This window comes from Eublepharis macularius, chromosome 14, assembly GCF_028583425.1.
Source record: "Eublepharis macularius isolate TG4126 chromosome 14, MPM_Emac_v1.0, whole genome shotgun sequence".
NCBI lineage: Eukaryota > Metazoa > Chordata > Lepidosauria > Squamata > Eublepharidae > Eublepharis > Eublepharis macularius.
The window spans coordinates 38,514,266-38,527,692 of NC_072803.1; the positions used below are offsets into that span (position 1 = coordinate 38,514,266).

At 54.9% G+C, this 13,427-nt stretch overlaps 1 long non-coding RNA gene across 1 annotated transcript; it reads left to right on the forward strand.

Moving 5' to 3' along the window:
- The first annotated feature begins 3,361 nt into the window (after positions 1–3,361).
- On the forward strand, positions 3,362–4,548 carry LOC129341827 (uncharacterized). The gene is made up of 3 exons (XR_008598174.1): positions 3,362–3,622; positions 3,943–3,994; positions 4,352–4,548. It is a non-coding gene; the product is annotated as an uncharacterized LOC129341827 (long non-coding RNA).
- The last annotated feature ends 8,879 nt before the right edge of the window (positions 4,549–13,427 follow it).

A 13,427-nucleotide genomic window follows, 5' to 3' on the forward strand; every position in this document is an offset into this window, starting at 1 on the left:
CAATAGACTTTCCAGTCATGGATTCCATCCAGCAAAAGAGACAGGACACTTTTTTTTTCTTTTCCCAATCTGATGAGCTGTATCTGTAAAACCAATCACACAGTAAAACATTTCTCTAAAGTTATCAATGCAGCTCCAAGTCCATTTGGCCTGAGGACAGGGAGTGTTACTTCTTAAATAAAGTTCTTCTGAGTGCTGGCCTCATGTAGATCTTCTAAATGGATAATAACACACACACAACTTACTCTTTGGCCTGAAAGGGGAGTGGAAATACCAGTAGATTGCCTTAGCATATGGCTCTTGTGAATCTGACATCAGAGCATCCAGGACATCCATGAAACTAAACACTGGAAAATGGGTAGCTTAGGTTTTTATCTTTAAAGCAGAGGAAATACAGCTGGGACTGGATTAAGCACAGGATCAAGTTAGCTTAACTCCAACAATAACAATTTAAGGTAAAATAAATACAAGAAAGTAACTGGAGGACCACAGAAAATAGAATGGAGTCACTGGCGGATGAACAAGATAGCTGTGAGACTGGAAATCAAATTCCCTTATTCCATGAGAGAGAGAATAAGGAAGGAAAGAATAGAACAAACCACAGAAAATACAATTTCCAAGTAAGGCATTTTTAAGATATGAGGAGAGAGCAGACCGCTGTGCAAGCTATAATTAATAACAATAATAATCCTTAAAATTAAAACTAACTGAATACCTTTTGAGGCTAGGAGGGCATGTGCTGGCAGGAAAAAACAAGTGAGTTACCTGTTAGGCCCTTCCTGCTAGTCAGGATAAACAAAACCTTTAGAGATTACAAGGACTCCAATAAAAATAAACAGGACAGTTGGGAGGGGGGAACTGGAATACAAGCACCCTAAGGGGGTCTCTCTCTCTCTCTCTCTCTCTCTCTCTCTCAGGACCTGTTTTTCCAGAAGTCAACATCCAAAGCCAAGAGGGGGTTTGTAGTGCAATAAGCCACATTCTCCTTTTATTCTTTTTACTGAGCATTGACATGAAAACACATCGGATTGAGAGGCCCATGTCTTATCACATCACTACCATGCAGTCTTTCTGGTTAGGAGTGAGCTTACCACTTCAATTCCCCCACATTAGTGCATCACGTTAATTACATTCTGTTGCTGGTTTCAGGACCTGGTTTATGAACATGGATGAAGTTATGTACCGAGGATGGCTTAAGAATGGAGTCACTTGCTGTCTTTCTATAAAAAAACCAATGATTTTGAAAGATCAGATCCAAAAACAAAATAAAAAATTTGGTAGCCAGATGACTACATGCCTTTTCTGCTTACTAGTGGTCTCTTCACTCCTGAAAGAAACATCTTCAAACACAAGAATCATGATTAATTGTTTAGGAAAACAATACCAAGAATCTTTGAAAATATACTTTAAATTTCAGTTTCAGGTCAGATTACAGAAGAGAGAAGGTAATACAATACATAACACCTTTAATTCTATAGCCTTGCTTTCTTGGATACTTATACTAGGTTGAATTTGCTTTTTCTTGAGCAGATTTACTCCTATCAAATTTGTTTGCATTTATCTGGACCCATATAATTCTAAACCATAACCCAACAAGACAGCACGTTGTTGCTTCTTAACAAAGGCAAAACATCATAACTTTTAAGCTTACATACATATGTTGAGACAATTTGAGATTTCAGTCATAATCTCTTTTAACCATTAGGTGCTAGGAAGGAGATGTTAGACTGTGGCGTGCCGAAAGCTGCAGTCTATCTGATCTGCAAGAAGACAATAGTCCTTTGATTTCAAAGGAGCTTTTATGATGATAGTTAAACATACAGATGGAATCCACATTGCACCATTTGATCTTGGCTGAGCTGTGGAATTATCAAAAATGACTAACACAAAAATGGTTACAAGGCAAGCCCTTCCACCGGGCCCCAGCCTTCCCTCCATTCCTAAAACAAAAGGCTGGAGTGTGAGAAGTAAAAGTTTTCCAAGGACGAACAGGAAGGCGCGAAGGCGATAACATTCTTGTCTCTCTCCTCCTGGCACTGATTCAGGCACCTGCAAGAAGCACATAACTAAACACAACTAAAACAAAGATTAATATGGAGTCTCTCTGGTTACAACCATAAATGAAATATAGAACCTGAGCCTGACAGGAAAAAACCTAAGTTTATAGAATCATAGAGTTGGAAGGGGCCATACAGACCATCTAGTCCAACCCCCTGCCCAGTGTAGGATCAGCCTAAAGGATCTCTGACAAGTATTCATTCAGTCTCTTCTTGAAGACTGCCAGTGAAGGGGAGCTCACCACCTCCCTAGGCAGCTGATTCCACTTTTGAACTACTTTAACCATGAAAAAGTTTCTCCTAATATCCAGCCGGTACCTTTGTGCATGTAGTTTAAGCCCATTGCTTCACGTCCTACCCTCTGCTGCCAACTGGAACAGCTCCTTGCCCTTCTCCAAATGACAGCCTTTCAGATATTTAAAGAGAGCAATCATGTCCCCTCTCAACCTCCTCTTCTCCAAACTAAACATTCCCAAGGCCCTCAGCCTTTCCTCATAGGGCTCAGTCTCCAGACCCCTGATCATTCTTGTCACTCTCCTCTGCACCCTCTCTATTTTGTCCAACACTGGAGGGCACTTTACAAGAAAAGAACAGATCAGCCCTTCTTAAACAATGCAGAAGGGAATATCAAAGCGTCAGTAAACAAAGCTGGAATAATTGTATTCACTTATTAATTTCAAAATGATAGTCCCAAGGAAAGAAAAAGAAAATAAGCTCACATCATAGGAAGAAATAAATTCCCGTTTTTTTTTCTTCCTAGACACTCATATGGCCCAAAACTAGTGGACCGAGACCATTGGATAAGAAATGACAAATGAACAAAGACTACAAAAAAATCTCTTTAAAATCTTATCCCACACAACTTTAAGAAACCCTTTTAGAAATTCCTTTCCATACTTTCCCTAAATATTTAATACATACCACTTAGAACACATACAAAAATCCTTCTTAAAATATTTTAGCTTTTCCTTTTCCCTTTTTTTTCTATCTAAATTCCTTACCTATATTCCAACACCTTAACTTTCTGACTTTTCCTTCTCTAACAGCCCAATCCTAAGAAGGGCACGGAAAGTGAACAGGAACCGAACTAAGGCTTGCGAGGGCGCATCTAGCCCGTACGCCCGCGTAAGTGGCCTTCCGCCTGCGCTGGGACGCGGCGCTGGCCCGCCGGCGGGCCAGCACCGGTGCAAGCCACAGGCGCCCGGGCGGCGGCGCAGAAGTGGCGTAGAGCCCTACGCCGACGCAGGGGGGGGCGGGGAGCAAGGCGGGGTCGGAGTTAGTCTGCTCCCTAAGCTCCTCCAGAAGCGGGAACGCCCACAGCGGCGCAAAAAAGCTACGCCACGGAAAAAGAAGGCGTAGCCCATAGGCGTCCATGGAACGGCGAAAAATCAGCCCCCTCTCTGAGCGCCTCGCCCTGCCCCTATGGCCCGAAGGAGCATAGGATGAGAACTATCCCGGGGACCAATCAGCGTGCGCGCCCGGCATGGACGAGCCCCCCTCTCTGCACCCAATCACCTGCGACCGCGTCCTACAAAACATCCGGCCAGCACCGCCCAAACCCCCAGGTAAGTGAGCACTCGGCCGGAGGCTCTGCCCGTCTGCTGAGTGGCATTGCCCCTTTGAAAACCGAAACGGGCTGAGGGCATTCACATTGGCAGGCGCAGAATGCACTCAGGGGACTTTGCGAAAAACTGGGGGAACTTCGCATAAAGGGGAAGAGGTGCCTAACTGCCTAACTCTCTTTCTACCGTGATAGAAAGAATGACTCCACAGCTAACTGATGCATGCTAGTTGCTTCTAACTAAGCACAAACAAACTAACCCTTCCGTGGCAGAAGGGAATGACACTTTGCAAATTAACCGCATGCTCTCCCGTTTCCTTGCAGGTGCCCTGACTCTTGCGCTCCCACCTGGTGATGACCGACAGAGCGCTGACAGGTAAGGAGGAGGTGGGGGGGCATTCCGCAGATTAGTGCAAACCGCCCATTCACCTGAACCCACCCGCTCACTTGCCGCTTTGGGTGAGGCCCAGCAGGGGTGGGGGGCAACCATGCCCGCCCCTGGCTGCCTCAGAGGCAGGCGCCTTCAAAACCACATGTGGCCAGGTGTTTGTTGTGACCAGCTCATTCTCTCCCTTAAAGGTAAAGGCTTGCCAAGGCCGAGTGCATCCTCACCAGACCGTCATGCATCAGCTGCTGCCCTCGACCATGTGCAACCCCCCCCGGATGGCGGAGTGTGGGGCTTGCCTTGCCAGTGGAACGAGGCAAAGCCCACACGTGTCTTTTTCCCCCACAGGCACGTCCAGGGCATGGCTGCTCCCCCGCGCCCCGCCCTCCCCAAACATCTCTGACGGACGGTTGGCTGCAGCCCAGGAAGCACCGTCGCGCCGCGGCCTGCATCCCAGCCCCGCCCCTCCGAGCGGGAAGGAGGGCTGTGTGGAATGCTCCGGCTCCCTCGCCAGCCTAAACGCAAGCCCGCTCTTTCCAGTGCAATAAAACGAGATGTACAACAACTGTTTTCTGTGTCTGCGAGTCTGACTTCGTCCTCCGCCCCTCCCCCAACACTCCCGTCACATCTCCCCACCTGCACATTGCCACAAATGTATCCGACACACCCCGTCTTGCCTCCCCGCCCCCTCCCTCCCTCCTCCTCCCCCCCTCCTCCTCTGTATTTGACCAGTGTCTGTACCACCCATCTGCCGAAGAGAACTTGATTCTCAGAAGCCTATGCCACAATAAAAATTGGATAGTTTTAAAGGTGCTATGGGACCCTTTTTGAATTCGCTACCACAGGCTAACACGGCTAACTCCCCTGCATCTATGGCCAGGTAGAGGGTTGGGGCGGGGCATGTGAGCGGGGAGGGGGATCAATCCCCGGTGGGGAGAATAGCTGGCACCCGATAAGCAAGGGAGAGGGTGGTGCGAGCTGCCGCTGCAAGGGAGCGGGAGATGGCAGGGGAAACGGTCCACTCGCGGGAATCCTAGCCCCCACCAATGGAGAATCCAGGGTGGTGGCAGGCGGATGCCATATCCCGGGCAGGAGGTCTCGCGCGCCTGGGGAGGGTCGCCCCCATCGCAGCCGCAGCCCCAGCAACACAGTCCCATGAGCGGCCGCCTCCCAGAGTGGGTCCAGCCCCTCGGGCGTCTGCAGCAGCCCCATTGGTCATTCCACCCCAGGGCGTCCTGCCTCGCATCCAATCCCGTGGAGCAGTTGCCAGCCTCCCACGCCAACAGGCCATGGTTGTTGGGAGGGGTGGGGTGTGTCCGAGGCTGCGCGTGGCTCCGCCCTGGCTCGGCGCCGTCTCCTGCGTTCAGCAATTGTGGCCACTCGCGTTGCCCTGCCGGGGGGGGGAACCACTCCGAGGCTGCCAGCCCCGCCAATCCTGCAGGGAAGGCCGCTGGCCCCGCCCACAGGGGCAGTGGAAGAGCGCATCAGCTGCGCAAAGTGGCTAAAATGTGGGAGCCCGAGGCCTCCCGGCTGGCTGCCACAGCGTGCCCCTTCCCCGGCCGGGCCATGCAGGCTGGGTGGCCACCCCAGGCCCGGGAGGGCCCCCCGATGGCAGGTTGCGTGACTGCCCCAGCTCAGGGCGGCATGCCAGGCAGGGCAGGTGCGTTAGGGCAATATGGAAGACATGCCAGAGCGGCCCCTGGCCAGTCCTTGTGCATCCTAAGCCCCCCCCCCCTTGGAAGGGATGCGCTGTCACCGCGGGCCTGGTCATGCGCTCATGGTGCCAGGGCAGGATATGGCTGGCAGTTCACCAAAGTATCGCAGGCAGACACGGGTCCATGTGTAGATGAGCTTTATTCCCAGTCCCACGGCGCAACGTACAGCCAGGCCCAAGGGTTCACGTCCCGCAAGGATGCACTTGAGCAGCACAGCATCCCCGCAAGGGAAGAGGGCCCTGGGGCCATAGGAAGCCAACCACCACGGCCCCCTCCCCTCCAACCCACAGGTCTGAGACGGGGGGGCCTGTGCTGAACCTATCCATGAACTATGCAGCTGCCAGACAGAAGATAGGGAATTGTTACATCTCAGACCCTCCAAGGTCATGCCGGCGGGCGGTGTAGTTCGGTGGGCAGCACAGAAACACTATACCCACAGCGGTCCCGGCTGCATGGAGGGCGACGGGTGGCGGGAGCAGTGGGCGGCCAGGCTCGGGGCCCAGCTCATTGCCAAGGCTGCCGGGAATGACCTCCTGGCAGATGAGGGTGCGATGACTGCGCGGCCAGTTTACCTGGAGGAGCTCTTCCCTGGCCGTGCGGAGGAGGCCCACCTCATACGAGCGTGGCTAGACACGGCGCTGTGCGAGGTGGAGCATGACCTCCTGGAAGAGGAGGTGGCTGCGGGCCCTGCGCGCAGTAAGTCAGGGTCCTCGGCGCCATCCAGGGAGCCTCCTCCGCTGCCACAGAGGGCAGGCCATAAGGGCCCGGAGGCGTCCCAGCCACTTCCGTCGAGGCGCAGGTTGCAGGTGCTTGCAGCAGATGCCGGGCTGCCACCAACGGGTGCCCCCCCTCCCTCTCTCCCCCCTCTGCAGGGACCATCAATGACAGGTGGATGGCTGCCATGGACCGGGTTCACGGGGCATTCCAGCAGGCACGGGCAGCGGCACCATGTGAGTCTCGCCAACAGGAGGGGCACGGGCATGTGGGGTGGGGCGGCCTGCGGCCGCGACAACAACCCCAGAGCCCACAGGGGCCCTGACGCTCCCATCCCCCACCTCTTGCCCCCACAGCGGCGCCCGCCCGGAGCCCCTCGCCAGATGAGGAGGAACTTGGGAGGGGCTTCACCGCCTGGTCTCCACCCCGCTACCCGCCACCCGCTGAAGACCCAGAGGGTGACCCAGTGGAGGGGCCTGGCAGGAAGCGGCCGAAGCTGGAGCCCGTCCCCGCAGACGGCCGGGCAGCTGCCGATATGCCATCCCAGGCACAGGCATCTTGGACCCCAGCCGGGCCCCTGCTCTGTAACGGGGATGCCGTGGCGGGGTCGCTGGCCTCCCCCTGCTCTGACGCGCTACCTAGCCCTCACCCTCCTGGCTGCTGAGGCCGGGGTTCTGGGTTGGCAAGCTGCTCTCTGGGCGCCTGATGTGGCCCTGGAATCGATTGGGAATAAAGCCAAGTTCATTAACCGCTTTTCCCGTGCAGCCCGTCCATGGGGGGCGGTGGCTGCTGGCCGGGGCGGCTTTCCCATGCTCTCTACATGCAGGGGTTGAGGGAGCGGGGACTCGGAGGGGCCGCCTGGGACACCATAGGGGCGTAAAGGGCGAGTGTTTGGACGGCCGAGCCCCCCATGGCCAGGCATGGCCCTCAGCGCGCAGCATGCCACAGGTGCTCCGCGACCCTGTCTCGCACAGCTCGGTCATGCTCCTGGGGCTCTGCCGGGGCGTCAGGAGAAAGGCGACCGGCGGGCGGCAGCCAGGGGTCCTCGCCTGGGCCCTCTGTGGCTGGCAAGGGGAGCTGCTGGCGCACGGCAATATTGTGCAGCATGACACAGGCAGCCACGAGCTTGGCGACGGTGAACGGCTGCATGGCCAGGCGGCCGCCCGTGTGATGGAGGCATCTGAAGCGCATTTTCAGCTGACCGAAAGCACGTTCGATCACCATCCTCGTGCGCCGGTGGGCCTGGTTGTAGTTGGCTCTGTCGGCGGGCTCATCCGCAGGGTATGGCGTCAGGAGGTAAGGCAGCAATGGATAGCCACGGTCACCTGCAAGGGGAGGCGGAGTTAGGATCTCCCTTCCCATCCCCGTCCCCTCACAGCTCCCCCACCAACTCCTGACCTAGGAGCCAGCCTCTCCCCTCAGGCCATGATGACAGGAGCCTGTTCAGGCCGGAGGTGGTGAAGATCTGTGCGTCGTGGACGCTTCCCGGGAACTTGGCAACGAGGTCCGTGAAGATCCCCTGGTGGTCACAGGCTGCCTGGACGTTGATACTGTAGAACCGGTGCCGATTCCTGTAGACCTGCGGCTCCTCTCTGGGAGCGCATATGGCCACATGCGTGCAGTCGACTGCTCCAATCACATTGGGGAAGCCTGCAAAGGAGGAGAAGCCAGCCCGGATGGGTGCCAACTCTGCCTCCGAGGTGGGAAAGTGGATGTGCTCGCGGATCCGACCAACTAGGGCGTCCAGGAAGGCATGCAGGCAGCGGCTGGCGGATGACTGGGAGACCTCCAAGGCCTCAGCCATGACTCCCTGGAAGGAGCCGGTCGCAAGGTAGCGGAGGGACAGCAGGACCCTCTGGAGGACGGGGATGCCCCGGGGAGCCGCAGCTTGCCCCTGAAGGGCGGGCGCGAGCTCCTCGCACAGAGCCTGTATGGCTGCCCTGTCCAGGCGGAAGCGGTCCAGGCAAGTCATGTCGCCCAGGAGCAGGGATGGCACCCTGGCCTGGAACCGGCGGCGGCGTCTGAGGCGGCGCCGCCTGAGGGCCGCTCGGACAAACACGGCTGGCAGGAGGTGGCTGGTCCGGATGGCTGGGAGCCGCGGCGGCAGTGGCGGGCACCAGGCGGGGATGATCAAGGTCCTGCCTGGAAGGAACGCAGGTTGAGTTTCAGCACCCTGAACCCCCCCCCCACGCACAGCAGCAGGCCTACCGGTCTCAGCGGCCCGTTGCAAGTGGTGCTCAGGAGCAGGTCCTCTGTCCGCTGCATGGGCCGTCCCAGCCACCCTTCCCGGTCCTGCACCCCCTGTGCCCTCCTCCATCTTGCCGAGGGGATGGGTGAGCACATGACTAGGTGGCTGGTTCCCACCACTTATCTCGGGGACCGGACATTCCAGCGGGCACTACCCCCATGTCTGCTGAGAGCACTAGTGGCGGCGGAAGCCAGCGCCAGGCAAACTGGACAGAGGCCGAGAGAGTGCTGCTTTTTGGGCTCGTGGTGGAGAATGCGGAGGTCGCCCTGAGCACGCACAGGGGCGCCTCGTCCCGGTCTCGACGACGGGCATTCTGGCAGATGGCAGCTGACAGGGTCTCGGCTGTGGGCAACGCGCCCCGCACTGCTCACTCGGCAATGAAGCGCTGGAATGATTCTTTCGGGCCCGCGCGCAAACGAGTGCGCCTCCTCATGTCTCAGGGGGTTCCTTATGAGCGGGCCCTTGACGAGGGGCTCCCAGGCCCAGAGGCGGTCATGCGAGCGGTCATCCCGGAGGCGGTGGTGGGCGGCCTGGGCGTTGAGGTCCTGCCCGGTTAGTATTTGTGGATTCAGGGAGGCGAGGGGGGGGACGTATGGATCGTGGCACATGTGTGACAGGGCCTCTCCCGTGAGTAGGCACGGCCCCTGAGGGTCCAGACCCAAGCCAGGCGGAGGCAGAGGCAGCGGAGTCTGTGCCCCCCCTGGCAGAGAGCGGGGCCCAGGAACAGGCAGCCCTTCCACCGCCACAGCAAGCCCCTGCTGCCAGCGACGAGGAGCCTCAACCGGGCCCGTCGGGGGGCATGGATCCGGAGCACGGTATGTATCTGTGGCCCTGCTGCTGGTGGGGCCAGGGACCGGCTCGGCCGCCGGCCTCGGCCACACATCCAAGGCCACTCATGGCGCCGACCGGTCTCAAGACGAGGGGCTGCGGCCGCAGTTGGAATGGGTGTGCTTGGCCCGGCTCAGTGGCCTGTGGCAGCCCATGTTGGGCCGCTGCTCTTCCCTCCCTGGGGCCTCTTCCCACCCATGTCTCGCTCCAGCAGGGACCATGCGCCTGGAGATAGGCGGGGAGGTGATTGCCCAGCTGCGCGAGCTGCCACCCTCCCGGAGGACCTCTGCTGCCGGAGCGGCTCTCCTGCAGTCGCTCGGCTTCCCTGTGTCGGTGGAGGGTGAAGGTGGCCCTGGGACTCCGCCGGTTCAGGACACCTCATCGACAGAGCCGCTCGAGGAGCTGTCCCAGCCTGCAGCACCATCCCCTCCAGCCCCCCCGCCCCCGGGTGCCATGGGCCGTGTGCGGGAAGGACCTGGCTCCGCCTCTGAGGGGGAGGGGCCCATGGAGGGGATCCTTCCAGGCGCACGGGCTCGCGGCCCCCGCCCTGCCCAGCGGCTTCCCCCGACACTAGCCGCAATGTGGGCGGCGATCGAGAGGGAGCGGCTAGAGGTGCACGCTGCATGGGAGGAGGCGAACAACCGCGGCCGGGAGTTCATGGCTGCGGTACTGGAAGTGGGGGAAGGGGTCCGTGCCTCTCAAGTCCGTGCCGAAGCCCTGCTCGGGCGGCTCGTCGCCATCCTCGATCCTCCGGCCCCACCCGCTGCAGCAGCTCCACCCGCCCCAGAGGCACCCCTCCCTCGGGCCCAGTTGCGTGCGAGAGGCCGGGCCCGTGGACGGCCAAGGGGGTCCGGCCGCCGGCCTCGCCGGTGACCGCCGCTGCCGCCTTGGGGGTGGGGTGGGGTGTTTTGCTGCACAGACGGCTCTCCTACACGCCTCCCCTTCCTCACGTCTGCTGGGGGAGGTGGGATGATATAATAATAAAGGCTGATTTCTGTGCAATGGGTGTCTGTGTCCTTTGCCTTGGGATGGGGACGAGGGGGCAGGCCCGCTGTGTCTGCCTCTTGGTGGCGGCCTCAGGCCAGCCCTCCCCTTCGGCGCCACTGGGGGGCTGTCCCCTGCTGCCAGAGACTGGCTGCTGCCCTGGATTCCTCATGGCAGGGCGCCTGCCAGTCCCATGCCAACCTCTCTGGACGCGGCCGCCAGGGACTTGGTGCTACATTGGGCAAACGGGGGAAAGGCTTCTCAGACTACGCCCACCCCTCTCCTTCCCGACTGCGAGCCCCGCCCGACACACGAGCCGAGGCAGTCTGCCAGCATGGGCGCGGTTTGCCTGCTGCTCTGGGGCCTGGCCGGGATCGCGTGCTGCCCATAGGCTGCGCCTTTCCTGGCCCCTCCCCCTGACGCTTGTCAGGAACAGCGCCCTTTGGCTGCGCCTGGCGGCGGCCGTGGATCAGACCCGCCCACAACACTTTCTGGTTCTCCAAAATTGCATCTCTGCGCCGCTGCGGGCGCCGCTGCGGCCACACTTTGCTGGCACAGGATCCGGCCCGGCGGCGCCGCCACACCACCAGTGCAGCCGTGTCGGCGTTGGGGCCGGCCATAGGATTGCGCTATAATTCTTTGACTCTAACTCATATATGAATCTGTTCTTCTCTCTTCCTCCCTTTATCTTATACAAAATTTAACATACCATTTCTCCTTCAGTGTTCCTATTTCAACTCTCTTAAGATAATTGGATTAAAAAAATCACATGGATCTTTACTTAAGAAACATGTACTAAAATTCTCTGAGTATCGCTAAACAGAGAAAGAGGCATCTAGCCATCACATAGGACCAAAGAAACCATAAGATATAAACCCCTATTTTGAGAACCACAATACAGAAACTAGCACAAAACCGGATTCCATGGCCCAAAAGACAAAGGAAAAAAATCTACCCTCCTTCTTCATAGGATTGTGATAGGGCACAGGAGCATTCTGCATTTTGCTGCCCTTGCTTTTTTTTTTCTAAAGGAGAGTTGTACATGCTTGGCTCTCTTAATCGTAGTATCTCTCCAATATTGAGTTACTGCTGCTAAAATTTATTCTTCCAATGTTTCAGCCTGATAATCTATAATCACTAACTTAACCCCCCCTTTTTTATTTTATACTGATTCTACCATTCTGATTATTTTCTGCTTGCAACCTTGTTCAATTGCAGGTGGTTTCAGGCAGAAAGAAACAGCCTGTCCCACTCAGCAAGTAAAATAAAACTACAGAGTGCTTGGATGTGCAAAGGAGTTAACAATAATTTTTTTTCCTTTTTTTTTTTTGCACTGAAATTTAATTCACACTTGTTAAGCATAGACACACACAAAGTTATCTAAATCAAAAGAGTCCAGTAGCACCTTTTACTACAGACTAACAGGGCTAACTCCTCTGGATCTATGACAAAGTTATCTAGCACCCCTCTTCCCTCCTCCTCCCTCTGCCATGGAGGAAGCTCCAAAAAGCAAGGAGAGCAACTGGCAGCTTTCCAAAGAGAAAAAAAATCAGCATTTGTAAGGAGAGGAAAGAAACAGCTGGCAAAATAATCCAGTTTGCCTAAACAAAGCCCAAGAAACAGGTTCCCAACTCCTGTCCAGGAGTCCTGTTCTGGGTGTAACAAAGAAATATCGAACTGAGCTTAGATGCTAAAACCAAGTGTCATAGACAGGTCTAAACAGATTTGACAAATAAACAGAGGGCACTCTCTTCAAGCACGAGAAACTAAATGTAGAAAATTGGACTAGGCTATAAAATGATTTTCATGGAGGAGGAGAGATGTTCTCCTCTTTCCTTCTCTTCTGCCAAGCTGGAGTGCAAAACAGCATGTGTCCAATCAGTCAAAGATTGATCACAAAGAAAAGCCAACAGAGACAGAACTAAAACAAATAGACCAGAACTTTAAGCAGAAGATGCCAACCCCAAACAAAAGATTAGTTGAGGTTAAAGGCAAGCTTTAGCTTCTCATCACTTTACCAATTCTGATTCAAAGGCAGGATTGTTTATTGACCCTATAGTGACAGGGGAGGTGGTGTTAAGGGGGCTAGCAGCCCAGAGTCGGAGGAGACAGACCAAGGAGTTCCCGACCTCCTTTTGACAACACCCCTTAAGTAAGCACGTTCTAAAGGGACTTTTCTTCACTTGTTTCCTTCTTGAAAAATACCAGAAAAGTCAGCCAAATTCTTTTCAAATCTCTCGTGCAATCTTTAACCATAACTCCCCATAATCGAATTTTAACCATAATATTAGATTTTTTAAAAAACAATAATCTGATGGTTCCCTGATCTTTCCTAGTCAAAAGTACCACATGCTAGCCATTTAGATCCTCCTAAGAGGTTATATTCTGACTGCCTTCCCTTTCAATAGGCTATCAGATTTTCAACAGTCGGGGGGGGGGGCACTGAACTTTTTTTTTTCCTTTACTGATTCCCAATTTTCTACTATGCATTCTAAAGGAATCTGGTTCCTCTCAATTCCTTTTCCAATTTTTTTCTTTCTCATTTTTGTTTTTCAAACAATTCAATTCAAATGCAAATAATACAAACCAACCCAAATGCACTTAAATTTAATATTACAAAACCAAAGATAAAAGGTAAAAGTGCCTTCACAGCACGCAGGTGCCATGGAGAAAAATCTCTCCGTAGACACCCAACCATTTGCCAAACAGCTAACTTTATGCAATTATCAGAAAACTTTGGCACATTAAAGACAGTTCTTTAGGCTGCAAAAGCCCTTTTTTTTCCTGACACTTTTTCAAATTAGCTTTCTCTTTCTCAACATTATCAGTGGACAGAGACAAACACACTCGCTTCTCACTCATTCACAAAACAAGTAACAATAAACATTCAACACTTAACATGTAACAATTACCAAGAAAACCAACTAACCCACAA